The sequence below is a fragment of the Sitophilus oryzae genome, unplaced genomic scaffold, assembly GCF_002938485.1.
Source record: "Sitophilus oryzae breed Bouriz unplaced genomic scaffold, Soryzae_2.0 scaffold_1898_pilon_pilon, whole genome shotgun sequence".
Taxonomy (NCBI): domain Eukaryota; kingdom Metazoa; phylum Arthropoda; class Insecta; order Coleoptera; family Curculionidae; genus Sitophilus; species Sitophilus oryzae.
This window is the reverse complement of record NW_022146610.1, coordinates 878,028-897,940: the sequence shown is the minus strand read 5'-3', so window position 1 is coordinate 897,940 and position 19,913 is coordinate 878,028. Positions and strand designations below refer to the sequence as shown.

General features: G+C 40.3%; 1 pseudogene; it reads right to left on the bottom strand.

Annotated features, from left to right (window-relative positions):
* Positions 1–545: 545 nt before the first annotated feature.
* LOC115883398 lies at positions 546–19,035 on the bottom strand (annotated as a pseudogene).
* Between the last annotated feature and the right edge of the window lie 878 nt (positions 19,036–19,913).

The window sequence follows — 19,913 nt, the reverse complement described above, 5'->3', positions numbered from 1 at the left end:
TGTTCCAACAATCCTATATCCTGAAAAACTTCCTATAAGCAAGTTAAAGTATGACAATTTATTGTCTACATGTCAGGGCAAAGATGCCATAATCCCCTCGGAGTACAAGAATTCCTATTCTTCTCTACCAGTAATAAATGCACTCCATGCTCGACCCCATGGTAGTAAAGAATCTGTAAAGCAAGTAATGTAAATATGTAAGTAAGAGAACAAATTATAAAGAGGAAAAAACGAAGAAATTAACTTAAGAAATAAAAATATTTGTTAGTTTTTGAATAAAGCATTAAACTTTTGGTATATACGCCTTTTTATTTAAACCAGAATGACGCAAATTGTCTCGTACATCCTAATATCAAAAGGGCGTAACAACCAAATATGACAGTTAATACCGATTTTCACTATCAAATGGTAATGTTTTTATCCTACCACAGTGAAAAAGTCAACAATTTTCGTAAAAAAATTGATATTTTAAACGTTTTTTACGTCTCCTGTAAAGTTTACTTTTTGGTTAATGCGCTCTTCTAATATGACGCCCTCGATATTATTTACATATTTAAATTTACAGGTTTCATCTTCTCGAGGTCATACAGAGTGAGTACAGGTTTAACTTCACTCTCTAAGAATTCTGTAACTTGCGCGGGAACACGACCAATGTATGTTGATGGATCCAGGATATCCTTCAAGTCGTTTACTATTGGAGCAAAGTAAGGATCGGCCCTAACGCGATCTAGAGGATCATTTTCCCTTCTGTGCATTTTCACCTCATTTCCGGCTTCTTGTAAAAGAACTCGAATCTTTTCATGACATATCTGCCTGTCGCCTCCTTTTCTAACCATGGCCATAATTATATTCTCCGCTGACATAAAAGGTAACTCTTGGTTGATCCTTCGTTAGATTACCTTAGGGTAAACAACTAACCCTTGAGTTATCCCTATCGCGATCTAGAGGATCATTTTCCCTTGTGACGACTTTTCTGTCGTTACCCAAATAGAATGAAAAAAGAATCCGTTGCTCAGGGTTAGAGGAAAGCTGGGTTCGTAGGTAAGGCTTCTGACTCACAGTGACTTTCTAATGTTGTTAAATATTAAAATAAAAAAATGATAATATATATAGGCTGCAGAGATTTTAATATTGATGTTAAGAATTCAAATAGGTATGGTCAAAGACAGTGAAAAGGGCGCCACTTACTTTGTTTATGAGAGTGGTAAAGTAAGAAACCAAAAAGAAAATTACGATATCACAACATAGCTAAAATAAAGTAATCAACAGCATTAAGGGTCTATTATGTTTATCAGGAATAAAAGTCAGAAATAACTATCCTACATTAAACATTTATTGAAAACGAACACAAGTATCATCAATTAGTCACAGTGATCCCAATAAAACCGCAAGTTATTTTAAATAGATTCGAATTTAGTAACTATTCTTTGAACTAAGTAAGCTACTTAATAAAAACAGGTGAAATTTATGTATGTCTCAATACGATGATGTTTCGAAACATGTCGTGTACAAAAACCTTTAAAACGAATACGTGTTAATAATTTTCATATAAAATATCATAGCTAAGTAAGAGTGTACTGTACGAATCAAATTATTACTTATAACGTTAAATAAAAAATAATTTTGACTACTAATAAACAAGACAAGTAAACTGTAAGAAATGAAGTTTGACATCTAGCGAATAGACGCGCTAATAAAAATTAAATATCGAAACAAGTGAGCTGTAACAAATGGAGTTTGGTATCTTTGGCATCTAGCAAATAGATGGCGCCAATACTAAGAAATTTAAATAAAAATAGATTTTTAAATTCAATTTTATTAAAGGAAATAAAAAATGCTACACCCTTCCATGCATTTCCACCTCATTTCCGGCTTCTTGTGAAAGAACTCGAATCTTTTCGTGACATATCTGTCTGTCGCCTCCTTTTTAACCATGGCCATAATTATATTCTCCGCTGACATAAAAGGTAACTCTTGGTTGATCCTTCGTTAGATTACCTTAGGGTAAACAACTAACCCTTTTGAGTTATCCCTATCGCGATCTAGAGGATCATTTTCCCTTCCGTGCATTTTCACCTCATTTCCGGCTTCTTGTGAAAGAACTCAGAATCTTTTCGTGACATATCTGTCTGTCGCCTCCTTTTTAACCATGGCCATAATTATATTCTCCGCTGACATAAAAGGTAACTCTTGGTTGATCCTTCGCTAGATTACCTTAGGGTAAACAACTAACCCTTGAGTTATCCCTATCGCGATCTAGAGGATCATTTTCCCTTCCGTGCATTTTCACTTCATTTCCGGCTTCTTGTGAAAGAACTCGAATCTTTTCGTGACATATCTGTCTGTCGCCTCCTTTTAACCATGGCCATAATTAAATTCTCCGCTGGCATAAAAGGTAACTCTTCGTTGATCCTTGGTTGGATTACCTTGGGGTAAACAACTAACCCTTGAGTCATCCTTTTGCGATCTAGAGGATCAGTTTCCCTTCCATGCATTTCCACCTCATTTTCGGCTTCTTGTGAAAGAACTCGAATCTTTCGTGACATATCTGTCTGTCGCCTCCTTTTTAACCATGGCCATAATTATATTCTCCGCTGACATAAAAGGTAACTCTTGGTTGATCCTTCGTTAGATTACCTTAGGGTAAACAACTAACCCTTGAGTTATCCCTATCGCGATCTAGAGGATCATTTTCCCTTCCGTGCATTTTCACCTCATTTCCGGCTTCTTGTGAAAGAACTCGAATCTTTTCGTGACATATCTGTCTGTCGCCTCCTTTTTAACCATGGCCATAATTAAATTCTCCGCTGGCATAAAAGGTAACTCTTCGTTGATCCTTCGTTGGATTACCTTAGGGTAAACAACTAACCCTTGAGTTATCCCTTTCGCGATCTAGAGGATCAGTTTCCTTCCATGCATTTCCATTCCTCATTTCCGGCTTCTTGTGAAAGAACTCGAATCTTTTCGTGACATATCTGTCTGTCGCCTCCTTTTTAACCATGGCCATAATTATATTCTCCGCTGACATAAAGGTAACTCTTGGTTGATCCTTCGTTAGATTACCTTAGGGTAAACAACTAACCCTTTGAGTTATCCCTATCGCGATCTAGAGGATCATTTTCCCTTCCGTGCATTTTCACCTCATTTCCGGCTTCTTGTGAAAGAACTCGAATCTTTTCGTGACATATCTGTCTGTCGCCTCCTTTTAACCATGGCCATAATTAAATTCTCCGCTGGCATAAAATGTAACTCTTCGTTGATCGTTCGTTGGATTACCTTAGGGTAAACAACTAACCCTTGAGTTATCCCTTTCGCGATCTAGAGGATCATTTTCCCTTCCATGCATTTCCACCTCATTTCCGGCTTCTTGTGAAAGAACTCGAATCTTTTCGTGACATATCTGTCTGTCGCCTCCTTTTTAACCATGGCCATAATTATATTCTCCGCTGACATAAAAGATAACTCTTGGTTGATCCTTCGTTAGATTACCTTAGGGTAAACAACTAACCCTTGAGTTATCCCTATCGCGATCTAGAGGATCATTTTCCTTTCCGTGCATTTTTACCTCATTTCCGGCTTCTTGTGAAAGAACTAGAATCTTTCGTGACATATCTGTCTGTCGCCTCCTTTTTAACCATGGCCATAATTATATTCTCCGCTGACATAAAGGTAACTCTTGGTTGATCCTTCGTTAGATTACCTTAGGGTAAACAACTAACCCTTGAGTTATCCCTATCGCGATCTAGAGGATCATTTTCCCTTTCATGCATTTCCACCTCATTTCCGGCTTCTTGTGAAAGAACTCGAATCTTTTTCGTGACATATCTGTCTGTCGCCTCCTTTTTAACCATGGCCATAATTATATTCTCCGCTGACATAAAGGTAACTCTTGGTTGATCCTTCGTTAGATTACCTTAGGGTAAACAACTAACCCTTGAGTTATCCCTATCGCGATCTAGAGGATCATTTTCCCTTCCGTGCATTTTCACCTCATTTCCGGCTTCTTGTGAAAGAACTCGAATCTTTTTCGTGACATATCTGTCTGTCCTCCTTTTTAACCATGGCCATAATTAAATTCTCCGCTGGCATAAAGGTAACTCTTCGTTGATCCTTCGTTGGATTACCTTAGGGTAAACAACTAACCCTTGAGTTATCCCTTTCGCGATCTAGAGGATCATTTTTCCCTTCCATGCATTTCCACCTCATTTCCGGCTTCTTGTGAAAGAACTCGAATCTTTTCGTGACATATCTGTCTGTCGCCTCCTTTTTAACCATGGCCATAATTATATTCTCCGCTGACATAAAAGGTAACTCTTGGTTGATCCTTCGTTAGATTACCTTAGGGTAAACAACTAACCCCTTGAGTTATCCCTATCGCGATCTAGAGGATCATTTTCCCTTCCGTGCATTTTCACCTCATTTCGGCTTCTTGTGAAAGAACTCGAATCTTTTCGTGACATATCTGTCTGTCGCCTCCTTTTTTAACCATGGCCATAATTAAATTCTCCGCTGGCATAAAAGGTAACTCTTCGTTGATCCTTGGTTGGATTACCTTAGGGTAAACAACTAACCCCTTTGAGTTATCCCTTTCGCGATCTAGAGGATCATTTTCCCTTCCATGCATTTCCACCTCATTTCCGGCTTCTTGTGAAAGAACTCGAATCTTTTCGTGACATATCTGTCTGTCGCCTCCTTTTTAACCATGGCCATAATTATATTCTCCGCTGACATAAAAGGTAACTCTTGGTTGATCCTTCGTTAGATTACCTTAGGGTAAACAACTAACCCTTGAGTTTATCCCTATCGCGATCTAGAGGATCATTTTCCCTTCCGTGCATTTTCACCTCATTTCCGGCTTCTTGTGAAAGAACTCGAATCTTTTCGTGACATATCTGTCTGTCGCCTCCTTTTAACCATGGCCATAATTAAATTCTCCGCTGGCATAAAATGTAACTCTTCGTTGATCGTTCGTTGGATTACCTTAGGGGTAAACAACTAACCCTTGAGTTATCCCTTTCGCGATCTAGAGGATCATTTTCCCTTCCATGCATTTCCACCTCATTTCCGGCTTCTTGTGAAAGAACTCGAATCTTTTCGTGACATATCTGTCTGTCGCCTCCTTTTTAACCATGGCCATAATTATATTCTCCGCTGACATAAAAGATAACTCTTGGTTGATCCTTCGTTAGATTACCTTAGGGTAAACAACTAACCCTTGAGTTATCCCTATCGCGATCTAGAGGATCATTTTCCTTTCCGTGCATTTTACCTCATTTCCGGCTTCTTGTGAAAGAACTAGAATCTTTTTCGTGACATATCTGTCTGTCGCCTCCTTTTTTAACCATGGCCATAATTATATTCTCCGCTGACATAAAAGGTAACTCTTGGTTGATCCTTCGTTAGATTACCTTAGGGTAAACAACTAACCCTTGAGTTATCCCTTTATCGCGATCTAGAGGATCATTTTCCCTTTCATGCATTTCCACCTCATTTCCGGCTTCTTGTGAAAGAACTCGAATCTTTTCGTGACATATCTGTCTGTCGCCTCCTTTTTAACCATGGCCATAATTATATTCTCCGCTGACATAAAAAGGTAACTCTTGGTTGATCCTTCGTTAGATTACCTTAGGGTAAACAACTAACCCTTGAGTTATCCCTATCGCGATCTAGAGGATCATTTTTCCCTTCCGTGCATTTTTCACCTCATTTCCGGCTTCTTGTGAAAGAACTCGAATCTTTTCGTGACATATCTGTCTGTCGCCTCCTTTTTAACCATGGCCATAATTAAATTCTCCGCTGGCATAAAAGGTAACTCTTCGTTGATCCTTCGTTGGATTACCTTAGGGTAAACAACTAACCCCTTGAAGGTTATCCCTTTCGCGATCTAGAGGATCATTTTCCCTTCCATGCATTTCCACCTCATTTCCGGCTTCTTGTGAAAGAACTCGAATCTTTTCGTGGCATATCTGTCTGTCGCCTCCTTTTTTAACCATGGCCATAATTATATTCTCCGCTGACATAAAAGGTAACTCTTGGTTGATCCTTCGTTAGATTACCTTAGGGTAAACAACTAACCCTTGAGTTATCCCTATCGCGATCTAGAGGATCATTTTCCCTTCCGTGCATTTTCACCTCATTTCCGGCTTCTTGTGAAAGAACTCGAATCTTTTCGTGACATATCTGTCTGTCGCCTCCTTTTTAACCATGGCCATAATTAAGTTCTCCGCTGGCATAAAAAGGTAACTCTTCGTTGATCCTTGGTTGGATTACCTTAGGGTAAACAACTAACCCTTGAGTTATCCCTTTCGCGATCTAGAGGATCATTTTCCCTTCCATGCATTTCCACCTCATTTCCGGCTTCTTGTGAAAGAACTCGAATCTTTTCGTGGCATATCTGTCTGTCGCCTCCTTTTTTAACCATGGCCATAATTATATTCTCCGCTGACATAAAAGGTAACTCTTGGTTGATCCTTCGTTAGATTACCTTAGGGTAAACAACTAACCCTTGAGTTATCCCTATCGCGATCTAGAGGATCATTTTCCCTTCCGTGCATTTTCACCTCATTTCCGGCTTCTTGTGAAAGAACTCGAATCTTTTCGTGACATATCTGTCTGTCGCCTCCTTTTTAACCATGGCCATAATTAAATTCTCCGCTGGCATAAAAGGTAACTCTTCGTTGATCCTTGGTTGGATTACCTTAGGGTAAACAACTAACCGGGTTTGAGTCATCCTTTCGCGATCTAGAGGATCAGTTTCCCTTCCATGCATTTCCACCTCATTTTCGGCTTCTTGTGAAAGAACTCGAATCTTTTCGTGACATATCTGTCTGTCGCCTCCTCACTTTTTAACCATGGCCATAATTATATTCTCCGCTGACATAAAAGGTAACTCTTGGTTGATCCTTCGTTAGATTACCTTAGGGTAAACAACTAACCCTTGAGTTATCCCTATCGCGATCTAGAGGACCATTTTCCCTTCCGTGCATTTTCACCTCATTTCCGGCTTCTTGTGAAAGAACTCGAATCTTTTCGTGACATATCTGTCTGTCGCCTCCTTTTTAACCATGGCCATAATTAAATTCTCCGCTGGCATAAAATGTAACTCTTCGTTGATCGTTCGTTGGATTACCTTAGGGTAAACAACTAACCCTTGAGTTATCCCTTTCGCGATCTAGAGGATCATTTTCCCTTCCATGCATTTCCACCTCATTTCCGGCTTCTTGTGAAAGAACTCGAATCTTTTCGTGACATATCTGTCTGTCGCCTCCTTTTTAACCATGGCCATAATTATATTCTCCGCTGACATAAAAGGTAACTCTTGGTTGATCCTTCGTTAGATTACCTTAGGGTAAACAACTAACCCTTGAGTTATCCCTATCGCGATCTAGAGGATCATTTTCCCTTCCGTGCATTTTCACCTCATTTCCGGCTTCTTGTGAAAGAACTCGAATCTTTTCGTGACATATCTGTCTGTCGCCTCCTTTTTAACCATGGCCATAATTATATTCTCCGCTGACATAAAAGGTAACTCTTGGTTGATCCTTCGCTAGATTACCTTAGGGTAAACAACTAACCCTTGAGTTATCCCTATCGCGATCTAGAGGATCATTTTCCCTTCCGTGCATTTTCACTTCATTTCCGGCTTCTTGTGAAAGAACTCGAATCTTTTTCGTGACATATCTGTCTGTCGCCTCCTTTTAACCATGGCCATAATTAAATTCTCCGCTGGCATAAAGGTAACTCTTCGTTGATCCTTGGTTGGATTACCTTAGGGTAAACAACTAACCCTTGAGTCATCCCCTTTCGCGATCTAGAGGATCAGTTTCCCTTCCATGCATTTCCACCTCATTTTCGGCTTCTTGTGAAAGAACTCAGATCTTTTCGTGACATATCTGTCTGTCGCCTCCTTTTTAACCATGGCCATAATTATATTCTCCGCTGACATAAAAGGTAACTCTTGGTTGATCCTTCGTTAGATTACCTTAGGGTAAACAACTAACCCTTGAGTTATCCCTATCGCGATCTAGAGGATCATTTTTCCTTCCGTGCATTTTCACCTCATTTCCGGCTTCTTATTGAAAGAACTCGAATCTTTTCGTGACATATCTGTCTGTCGCCTCCTTTTTTAACCATGGCCATAATTAAATTCTCCGCTGGCATAAAAGGTAACTCTTCGTTGATCCTTCGTTGGATTACCTTAGGGTAAACAACTAACCCTTTGAGTTATCCCTTTCGCGATCTAGAGGATCAGTTTCCCTTCCATGCATTTCCACCTCATTTCCGGCTTCTTGTGAAAGAACTCGAATCTTTTCGTGACATATCTGTCTGTCGCCTCCTTTTTAACCATGGCCATAATTATATTCTCCGCTGACATAAAAGGTAACTCTTGGTTGATCCTTCGTTAGATTACCTTAGGGTAAACAACTAACCCTTGAGTTATCCCTATCGCGATCTAGAGGATCATTTTCCCTTCCGTGCATTTTCACCTCATTTCCGGCTTCTTGTGAAAGAACTCGATCTTTTTCGTGACATATCTGTCTGTCGCCTCCTTTTTAACCATGGCCATAATTAAATTCTCCGCTGGCATAAAATGTAACTCTTCGTTGATCGTTCGTTGGATTACCTTAGGGTAAACAACTAACCCTTGAGTTATCCCTTTCGCGATCTAGAGAGGATCATTTTCCCTTCCATGCATTTCCACCTCATTTCCGGCTTCTTGTGAAAGAACTCGAATCTTTTCGTGACATATCTGTCTGTCGCCTCCTTTTAACCATGGCCATAATAATTATATTCTCCGCTGACATAAAGATAACTCTTGGTTGATCCTTCGTTAGATTACCTTAGGGTAAACAACTAACCCTTGAGTTATCCCTATCGCGATCTAGAGGATCATTTTCCCTTTCCGTGCATTTTACCTCATTTCCGGCTTCTTGTGAAAGAACTAGAATCTTTCGTGACATATCTGTCTGTCGCCTCCTTTTTAACCATGGCCATAATTATATTCTCCGCTGACATAAAAAGGTAACTCTTGGTTGATCCTTCGTTAGATTACCTTAGGGTAAACAACTAACCCTTGAGTTATCCCTATCGCGATCTAGAGGATCATTTTCCCTTTCATGCATTTCCACCTCATTTCCGGCTTCTTGTGAAAGAACTCGAATCTTTTCGTGACATATCTGTCTGTCGCCTCCTTTTTAACCATGGCCATAATTATATTCTCCGCTGACATAAAAAGGTAACTCTTTGGTTGATCCTTCGTTAGATTACCTTAGGGTAAACAACTAACCCCTTGAGTTATCCCTATCGCGATCTAGAGGATCATTTTTCCCTTCCGTGCATTTTCACCTCATTTCCGGCTTCTTGTGAAAGAACTCGAATCTTTTCGTGACATATCTGTCTGTCGCCTCCTTTTAACCATGGCCATAATTAAATTCTCCGCTGGCATAAAGGTAACTCTTCGTTGATCCTTCGTTGGATTACCTTAGGGTAAACAACTAACCCTTGAGTTATCCCTTTCGCGATCTAGAGGATCATTTTCCCTTCCATGCATTTCCACCTCATTTCCGGCTTCTTGTGAAAGAACTCGAATCTTTTCGTGACATATCTGTCTGTCGCCTCCTTTTTAACCATGGCCATAATTATATTCTCCGCTGACGCAAAGGTAACTCTTGGTTGATCCTTCGTTAGATTACCTTAGGGTAAACAACTAACCCTTGAGTTATCCCTATCGCGATCTAGAGGATCATTTTCCCTTCCGTGCATTTTCACCTCATTTCCGGCTTCTTGTGAAAGAACTCGAATCTTTTCGTGACATATCTGTCTGTCGCCTCCTTTTTAACCATGGCCATAATTAAATTCTCCGCTGGCATAAAAGGTAACTCTTCGTTGATCCTTGGTTGGATTACCTTAGGGTAAACAACTAACCCTTGAGTTATCCCTTTCGCGATCTAGAGGATCATTTTCCCTTCCATGCATTTCCACCTCATTTCCGGCTTCTTGTGAAAGAACTCGAATCTTTTCGTGACATATCTGTCTGTCGCCTCCTTTTTAACCATGGCCATAATTATATTCTCCGCTGACATAAAAAGGTAACTCTTGGTTGATCCTTCGTTAGATTACCTTAGGGTAAACAACTAAACCCTTGAGTTATCCCTATCGCGATCTAGAGGATCATTTTCCCTTCCGTGCATTTTCACCTCATTTCCGGCTTCTTGTGAAAGAACTCGAATCTTTTCGTGACATATCTGTCTGTCGCCTCCTTTTTAACCATGGCCATAATTAAATTCTCCGCTGGCATAAAAGGTAACTCTTCGTTGATCCTTGGTTGGATTACCTTAGGGTAAACAACTAACCCTTGAGTCATCCCTTTCGCGATCTAGAGGATCAGTTTCCCTTCCATGCATTTCCACCTCATTTTCGGCTTCTTGTGAAAGAACTCGAATCTTTTCGTGACATATCTGTCTGTCGCCTCCTTTTTAACCATGGCCATAATTATATTCTCCGCTGACATAAAAGGTAACTCTTGGTTGATCCTTCGTTAGATTACCTTAGGGTAAACAACTAACCCTTGAGTTATCCCTATCGCGATCTAGAGGATCATTTTTCCTTCCGTGCATTTTCACCTCATTTCCGGCTTCTTGTGAAAGAACTCGAATCTTTTCGTGACATATCTGTCTGTCGCCTCCTTTTTAACCATGGCCATAATTAAATTCTCCGCTGGCATAAAAGGTAACTCTTCGTTGATCCTTCGTTGGACTACCTTAGGGTAAACAACTAACCCTTGAGTTATCCCTTTCGCGATCTAGAGGATCAGTTTCCCTTCCATGCATTTCCACCTCATTTCCGGCTTCTTGTGAAAGAACTCGAATCTTTTCGTGACATATCTGTCTGTCGCCTCCTTTTTAACCATGGCCATAATTATATTCTCCGCTGACATAAAAGGTAACTCTTGGTTGATCCTTCGTTAGATTACCTTAGGGTAAACAACTAACCCTTGAGTTATCCCTATCGCGATCTAGAGGACCATTTTCCCTTCCGTGCATTTTCACCTCATTTCCGGCTTCTTGTGAAAGAACTCGAATCTTTTTCGTGACATATCTGTCTGTCGCCTCCTTTTTAACCATGGCCATAATTAAATTCTCCGCTGGCATAAAATGTAACTCTTCGTTGATCGTTCGTTGGATTACCTTAGGGTAAACAACTAACCCTTGAGTTATCCCTTCGCGATCTAGAGGATCATTTTCCCTTCCATGCATTTCCACCTCATTTCCGGCTTCTTGTGAAAGAACTCGAATCTTTCGTGACATATCTGTCTGTCGCCTCCTTTTTAACCATGGCCATAATTATATTCTCCGCTGACATAAAAGATAACTCTTGGTTGATCCTTCGTTAGATTACCTTAGGGTAAACAACTAACCCTTGAGTTATCCCTATCGCGATCTAGAGGATCATTTTCCTTTCCGTGCATTTTTACCTCATTTCCGGCTTCTTGTGAAAGAACTAGAATCTTTTCGTGACATATCTGTCTGTCGCCTCCTTTTTAACCATGGCCATAATTATATTCTCCGCTGACATAAAAGGTAACTCTTGGTTGATCCTTCGTTAGATTACCTTAGGGTAAACAACTAACCCTTGAGTTATCCCTATCGCGATCTAGAGGATCATTTTCCCTTTCATGCATTTCCACCTCATTTCCGGCTTCTTGTGAAAGAACTCGAATCTTTTCGTGACATATCTGTCTGTCGCCTCCTTTTTAACCATGGCCATAATTATATTCTCCGCTGACATAAAAGGTAACTCTTGGTTGATCCTTCGTTAGATTACCTTAGGGTAAACAACTAACCCTTGAGTTATCCCTATCGCGATCTAGAGGATCATTTTTCCCTTCCGTGCATTTTCACCTCATTTCCGGCTTCTTGTGAAAGAACTCGAATCTTTTCGTGACATATCTGTCTGTCGCCTCCTTTTTAACCATGGCCATAATTAAATTCTCCGCTGGCATAAAGGTAACTCTTCGTTGATCCTTCGTTGGATTACCTTAGGGTAAACAACTAACCCTTTGAGTTATCCCTTTCGCGATCTAGAGGATCATTTTCCCTTCCATGCATTTCCACCTCATTTCCGGCTTCTTGTGAAAGAACTCGAATCTTTTCGTGACATATCTGTCTGTCGCCTCCTTTTTAACCATGGCCATAATTATATTCTCCGCTGACATAAAAGGTAACTCTTGGTTGATCCTTCGTTAGATTACCTTAGGGTAAACAACTAACCCTTGAGTTATCCCTATCGCGATCTAGAGGATCATTTTCCCTTCCGTGCATTTTCACCTCATTTCCGGCTTCTTGTGAAAGAACTCGAATCTTTTCGTGACATATCTGTCTGTCGCCTCCTTTTTAACCATGGCCATAATTATATTCTCCGCTGACATAATAGGTAACTCTTGGTTGATCCTTCGCTAGATTACCTTAGGGTAAACAACTAACCCTTGAGTTATCCCTATCGCGATCTAGAGGATCATTTTCCCTTCCGTGCATTTTCACTTCATTTCCGGCTTCTTGTGAAAGAACTCGAATCTTTTCGTGACATATCTGTCTGTCGCCTCCTTTTTAACCATGGCCATAATTAAATTCTCCGCTGGCATAAAAGGTAACTCTTCGTTGATCCTTGGTTGGATTACCTTAGGGTAAACAACTAACCCTTGAGTTATCCCTATCGCGATCTAGAGGATCATTTTCCCTTCCATGCATTTCCACCTCATTTCCGGCTTCTTGTGAAAGAACTCGAATCTTTTCGTGACATATCTGTCTGTCGCCTCCTTTTTAACCATGGCCATAATTATATTCTCCGCTGACATAAAAGATAACTCTTGGTTGATCCTTCGTTAGATTACCTTAGGGTAAACAACTAACCCTTGAGTTATCCCCTATCGCGATCTAGGGAGGATCATTTCCCTTCCATGCATTTCCACCTCATTTCCGGCTTCTTGTTGAAAGAACTCGAATCTTTTCGTGGCATATCTGTCTGTCGCCTCCTTTTTTAACCATGGCCATAATTATATTCTCCGCTGATATAAAAGGTAACTCTTGGTTGATCCTTCGTTAGATTACCTTAGGGTAAACAACTAACCCTTGAGTTACCCCTATCGCGATCTAGAGGATCATTTTCCCTTCCATGCATTTCCACCTCATTTCCGGCTTCTTGTGAAAGAACTCGAATCTTTTCGTGACATATCTGTCTGTCGCCTCCTTTTTAACAATGGCCATAATTATATTCTCCGCTGATATAAAAGTTAACTCTTGGTTGATCCTTCGTTAGATTACCTTAGGGTAAACAACTAACCCTTGAGTTATCCCTATCGCGATCTAGAGGATCATTTTCCCTTCCATGCATTTCCACCTCATTTCCGGCTTCTTGTGAAAGAACTCGAATCTTTTCGTGACATATCTGTCTGTCGCCTCCTTTTTAACCATGGCCATAATTATATTCTCCGCTGATATAAAAGTTAACTCTTGGTTGATCCTTCGTTAGATTACCTTAGGGTAAACAACTAACCCTTGAGTTATCCCTATCGCGATCTAGAGGATCATTTTCCCTTCCATGCATTTCCACCTCATTTCCGGCTTCTGTGAAAGAACTCGAATCTTTTCGTGACATATCTGTCTGTCGCCTCCTTTTTAACAATGGCCATAATTATATTCTCCGCTGATATAAAAGTTAACTCTTCGTTGATCCTTCGTTAGATTACCTTAGGGTAAACAACTAACCTTTGAGTTATCCCTATCGCGATCTAGAGGATCATTTTCCCTTCCATGCATTTCCACCTCATTTCCGGCTTCTTGTGAAAGAACTCGAATCTTTTCGTGACATATCTGTCTGTCGCCTCCTTTTTAACAATGGCCATAATTATATTCTCCGCTGACATAAAAGGTAACTCTTGGTTGATCCTCCGTTAGATTACCTTAGGGTAAACAACTAACCTTTGAGTTATCCCTATCGCGATCTAGAGGATCATTTTCCCTTCCATGCATTTCCACCTCATTTCCGGCTTCTTGTGAAAGAACTCGAATCTTTTCGTGGCATATCTGTCTGTCGCCTCCTTTTTTAACCATGGCCATAATTATATTCTCCGCTGATATAAAAGTTAACTCTTGGTTGATCCTTCGTTAGATTACCTTAGGGTAAACAACTAACCCTTGAGTTATCCCTATCGCGATCTAGAGGATCATTTTCCCTTCCATGCATTTCCACCTCATTTCCGGCTTCTTGTGAAAGAACTCGAATCTTTTCGTGACATATCTGTCTGTCGCCTCCTTTTTAACCATGGCCATAATTATATTCTCCGCTGACATAAAAGATAACTCTTGGTTGATCCTTCGTTAGATTACCTTAGGGTAAACAACTAACCCTTGAGTTATCCCTATCGCGATCTAGAGGATCATTTTCCCTTCCATGCATTTCCACCTCATTTCCGGCTTCTTGTGAAAGAACTCGAATCTTTTCGTGACATATCTGTCTGTCGCCTCCTTTTAACCATGGCCATAATTATATTCTCCGCTGACATAAAAGATAACTCTTGGTTGATCCTTCGTTAGATTACCTTAGGGTAAACAACTAACCCTTGAGTTATCCCTATCGCGATCTAGAGGATCATTTTCCCTTCCATGCATTTCCACCTCATTTCCGGCTTCTTGTGAAAGAACTCGAATCTTTTCGTGGCATATCTGTCTGTCGCCTCCTTTTTTAACCATGGCCATAATTATATTCTCCGCTGATATAAAAGGTAACTCTTGGTTGATCCTTCGTTAGATTACCTTAGGGTAAACAACTAACCCTTGAGTTACCCCTATCGCGATCTAGAGAGGATCATTTTCCCTTCCATGCATTTCCACCTCATTTCCGGCTTCTTGTGAAAGAACTCAGACATCTTTTCGTGACATATCTGTCTGTCGCCTCCTTTTTAACAATGGCCCATAATTATATTCTCCGCTGATATAAAAGTTAACTCTTGGTTGATCCTTCGTTAGATTACCTTAGGGTAAACAACTAACCCTTGAGTTATCCCTATCGCGATCTAGAGGATCATTTTCCCTTCCATGCATTTCCACCTCATTTCCGGCTTCTTGTGAAAGAACTCAGATCTTTTCGTGACATATCTGTCTGTCGCCTCCTTTTTAACCATGGCCATAATTATATTCTCCGCTGATATAAAAGTTAACTCTTGGTTGATCCTTCGTTAGATTACCTTAGGGTAAACAACTAACCCTTGAGTTATCCCTATCGCGATCTAGAGGATCATTTTCCCTTCCATGCATTTCCACCTCATTTCCGGCTTCTTGTGAAAGAACTCGAATCTTTTCGTGACATATCTGTCTGTCGCCTCCTTTTTAACAATGGCCATAATTATATTCTCCGCTGATATAAAAGTTAACTCTTCGTTGATCCTTCGTTAGATTACCTTAGGGTAAACAACTAACCTTTGAGTTATCCCTATCGCGATCTAGAGGATCATTTTCCCTTCCATGCATTTCCACCTCATTTCCGGCTTCTTGTGAAAGAACTCGAATCTTTTCGTGACATATCTGTCTGTCGCCTCCTTTTTAACAATGGCCATAATTATATTCTCCGCTGACGCAAAGGTAACTCTTGGTTGATCCTCCGTTAGATTACCTTAGGGTAAACAACTAACCTTTGAGTTATCCCTATCGCGATCTAGAGGATCATTTTCCCTTCCATGCATTTCCACCTCATTTCCGGCTTCTTGTGAAAGAACTCGAATCTTTTCGTGGCATATCTGTCTGTCGCCTCCTTTTTTAACCATGGCCATAATTATATTCTCCGCTGATATAAAAGTTAACTCTTGGTTGATCCTTCGTTAGATTACCTTAGGGTAAACAACTAACCCTTGAGTTATCCTCCCTATCGCGATCTAGAGGATCATTTTCCCTTCCATGCATTTCCACCTCATTTCCGGCTTCTTGTGAAAGAACTCGAATCTTTTCGTGACATATCTGTCTGTCGCCTCCTTTTTAACCATGGCCATAATTATATTCTCCGCTGACATAAAAAGATAACTCTTGGTTGATCCTTCGTTAGATTACCTTAGGGTAAACAACTAACCCTTGAGTTATCCCTATCGCGATCTAGAGGATCATTTTCCCTTCCATGCATTTCCACCTCATTTCCGGCTTCTTGTGAAAGAACTCGAATCTTTTCGTGGCATATCTGTCTGTCGCCTCCTTTTTTAACCATGGCCATAATTATATTCTCCGCTGATATAAAAGGTAACTCTTGGTTGATCCTTCGTTAGATTACCTTAGGGTAAACAACTAACCCTTGAGTTACCCCTATCGCGATCTAGAGGATCATTTTCCCTTCCATGCATTTCCACCTCATTTCCGGCTTCTTTTGAAAGAACTCGAATCTTTTCGTGACATATCTGTCTGTCGCCTCCTTTTTAACCATGGCCATAATTATATTCTCCGCTGACATAAAAGGTAACTCTTGGTTGATCCTTCGTTAGATTACCTTAGGGTAAACAACTAACCCTTGAGTTATCCCTATCGCGATCTAGAGGATCATTTTCCCTTCCATGCATTTCCACCTCATTTCCGGCTTCTTTTGAAAGAACTCGAATCTTTTCGTGATATATCTGTCTGTCGCCTCCTTTTTAACCATGGCCATAATTATATTCTCCGCTGACATAAAAGGTAACTCTTGGTTGATCCTTCGTTAGATTACCTTAGGGTAAACAACTAACCTTTGACTTATCCCTATCGCGATCTAGAGAATCATTTTCCCTTCCATGCATTTCCACCTCATTTCCGGCTTCTTGTGAAAGAACTCGAATCTTTTCGTGGCATATCTGTCTGTCGCCTCCTTTTTTAACCATGGCCATAATTATATTCTCCGCTGATATAAAAGGTAACTCTTGGTTGATCCTTCGTTAGATTACCTTAGGGTAAACAACTAACCCTTGAGTTATCCCTATCGCGATCTAGAGGATCATTTTCCCTTCCATGCATTTCCACCTCATTTCCGGCTTCTTGTGAAAGAACTCGAATCTTTTCGTGACATATCTGTCTGTCGCCTCCTTTTTAACCATGGCCATAATTATATTCTCCGCTGACATAAAAGATAACTCTTGGTTGATCCTTCGTTAGATTACCTTAGGGTAAACAACTAACCCTTGAGTTATCCCTATCGCGATCTAGAGGATCATTTTCCCTTCCATGCATTTCCACCTCATTTCCGGCTTCTTTTGAAAGAACTCGAATCTTTTCGTGACATATCTGTCTGTCGCCTCCTTTTTAACCATGGCCATAATTATATTCTCCGCTGACATAAAAGGTAACTCTTGGTTGATACTTCGTTAGATTACCTTAGGGGTAAACAACTAACCAGTTGAGTTATCCCTATCGCGATCTAGAGGATCATTTTCCTTCCATGCATTTCCACCTCATTTCCGGCTTCTTTTGAAAGAACTCGAATCTTTTCGTGACATATCTGTCTGTCGCCTCCTTTTTAACCATGGCCATAATTATATTCTCCGCTGACATAAAAGGTAACTCTTGGTTGATCCTTCGTTAGATTACCTTAGGGTAAACAACTAACCCTTGAGTTATCCCTATCGCGATCTAGAGGATCATTTTCCCTTCCGTGCATTTCCACCTCATTTCCGGCTTCTTGTAAAAGAACTCGAATCTTTTCGTGGCATATCTGTCTGTCGCCTCCTTTTTAACCATAGCCATAATTATATTCTCCGTTGACATAAAAGATAACTCTTCGTTGATCCTTCGTTGGATTATCTTATTGTAAACGACTAACCCTTGAGTTATGTTCGCCAAAGTGATTAATGCCGCATCGGTACTTAAAAACGCCTCAGCTAAGGTTAATCTCCAATTAGCTGAATCATCCAAAGCACGTTCCATTAATTGTATATTTCATACACTATGTATATTAGCAGCATTGTTGAAAAGCGAAATCAAATGCCTCTCTAACGCGCAACATCTCTCAGAACGCATGGGATTTCTTTTATAAGGCATCGCCGAACTACCAATTTGGCTTTTTTCAAACGGTTCTTCTAATTCTTTCATATTAGCCAATAATCGCAAATCCCAACACATTTTGTGAATAGTTGATCCTAGCGAAGATAAGGCAGACACCACTTCTAAGTCGACCTTTCTACTATACCTTTGACCCATAACTGGGTAGGTTTTTGTAAATCCACTGAGCTGTGTAACTCTCTGATCTAAAGCTTTCACTTTTTCTCCATCGCTATTAAACAGTTGTAAGAATGAAGCTTGTGTTCCAGGTTGTACCTTTAGCACCCTTAACCCTTAGATCTTCTTTAGCTCTTCTTATTGCTCTTTCGTCCAATAATAAATCGAATAGTCACAAAGTACATCTTTTGCTCACTGTAGTTAGTTGAGCGGGTTGGAGATGACTAAAACCGAATACTGGAAGATTTTTATGCTCATCACAAAATCGGGCTAAGTTCTATATCACAGCTGCTATTTTGTACTGAAGTATTTCCAGGCCATCCTTCAGGATGATCAAGTCGGTGTTATCGCCAACAAAACACGATGTGGCTCCCAAATGAATAATAGGTGCGGCCAATGGACACAATTTTGCAAACAGGTGAACGTGGGGGAACGTCGTGCCTGGTAAGCTTCTCCTATTCAGCAGCATCTTGAAAATCGATGTCGTAGACATGATTCTGCATCTCCTCGATTAGCTCGTCTTCGATACCCAAACTGAGCTCCTTCTCAGCTTCAGCCATATTTATCCATAATTTCCTCCATGTGCAACATTTGTTTTGATCGCTGAAATTATACTGCATTTCCTTGCTAGCATATCTGGGGCTTAATGGGGATCTGTAGTTGCTGTGGGGACTGGAGTAATCGGTAACTTGTGCACTTGAAGATGCCATTTTATAAACACAATTTTAAATTCGCAACCCATAAATAAACGACGTGCTCCTTCTCAGCTTTAGCCATATTTATCCATAATTTCCTCCATGTGCAACATTTGTTTTGATCGCTGAAATTATACTGCATTTCCTTGCTAGCATATATGGGGCTTAAAGGGGATCTGTAGTTGCTGTGGGGACTGGAGTAATCGGTAACTTGTGCACTTGAAGATGCCATTTTATAAACACAATTTTAAATTCGCAACCCATAAATAAACGACGTGCTCCTTCTCAGCTTCAGCCATATTTATCCATAATTTCCTCCATGTGCAACATTGTTTTGATCGCTGAAATTATACTGCATTTCCTTGCTAGCATATCTGGGGCTTAATGGGGATCTGTAGTTGCTGTGGGGACTGGAGTAATCGGTAACTTGTGCACTTGAAGATGCCATTTTATAAACACAATTTTAAATTCGCAACCCATAAATAACCGACGTGCTCCTTCTCAGCTTTAGCCATATTTATCCATAATTTCCTCCATGTGCAACATTTGTTTTGATCGCTGAAATTATACTGCATTTCCTTGCTAGCATATATGTGGCTTAAAGGGGATCTGTAGTTGCTGTGGAGACTGGAGTAATCGGTAACTTGTGCACTTGAAGATGCCATTTTATAAACACAATTTTAAATTCGCAACCCATAAATAAACGACGTGCTCCTTCTCAGCTTCAGCCATATTTATCCATAATTTCCTCCATGTGCAACATTTGTTTTGATCGCTGAAATTATACTGCATTTCCTTGCTAGCATATCTGGGGCTTAATGGGGATCTGTAGTTGCTGTGGGGACTGGAGTAATCGGTAACTTGTGCACTTGAAGATGCCATTTTATAAACACAATTTTAAATTCGCAACCCATAAATAAACGACGTGCTCCTTCTCAGCTTTAGCCATATTTATCCATAATTTCCTCCATGTGCAACATTTGTTTTGATCGCTGAAATT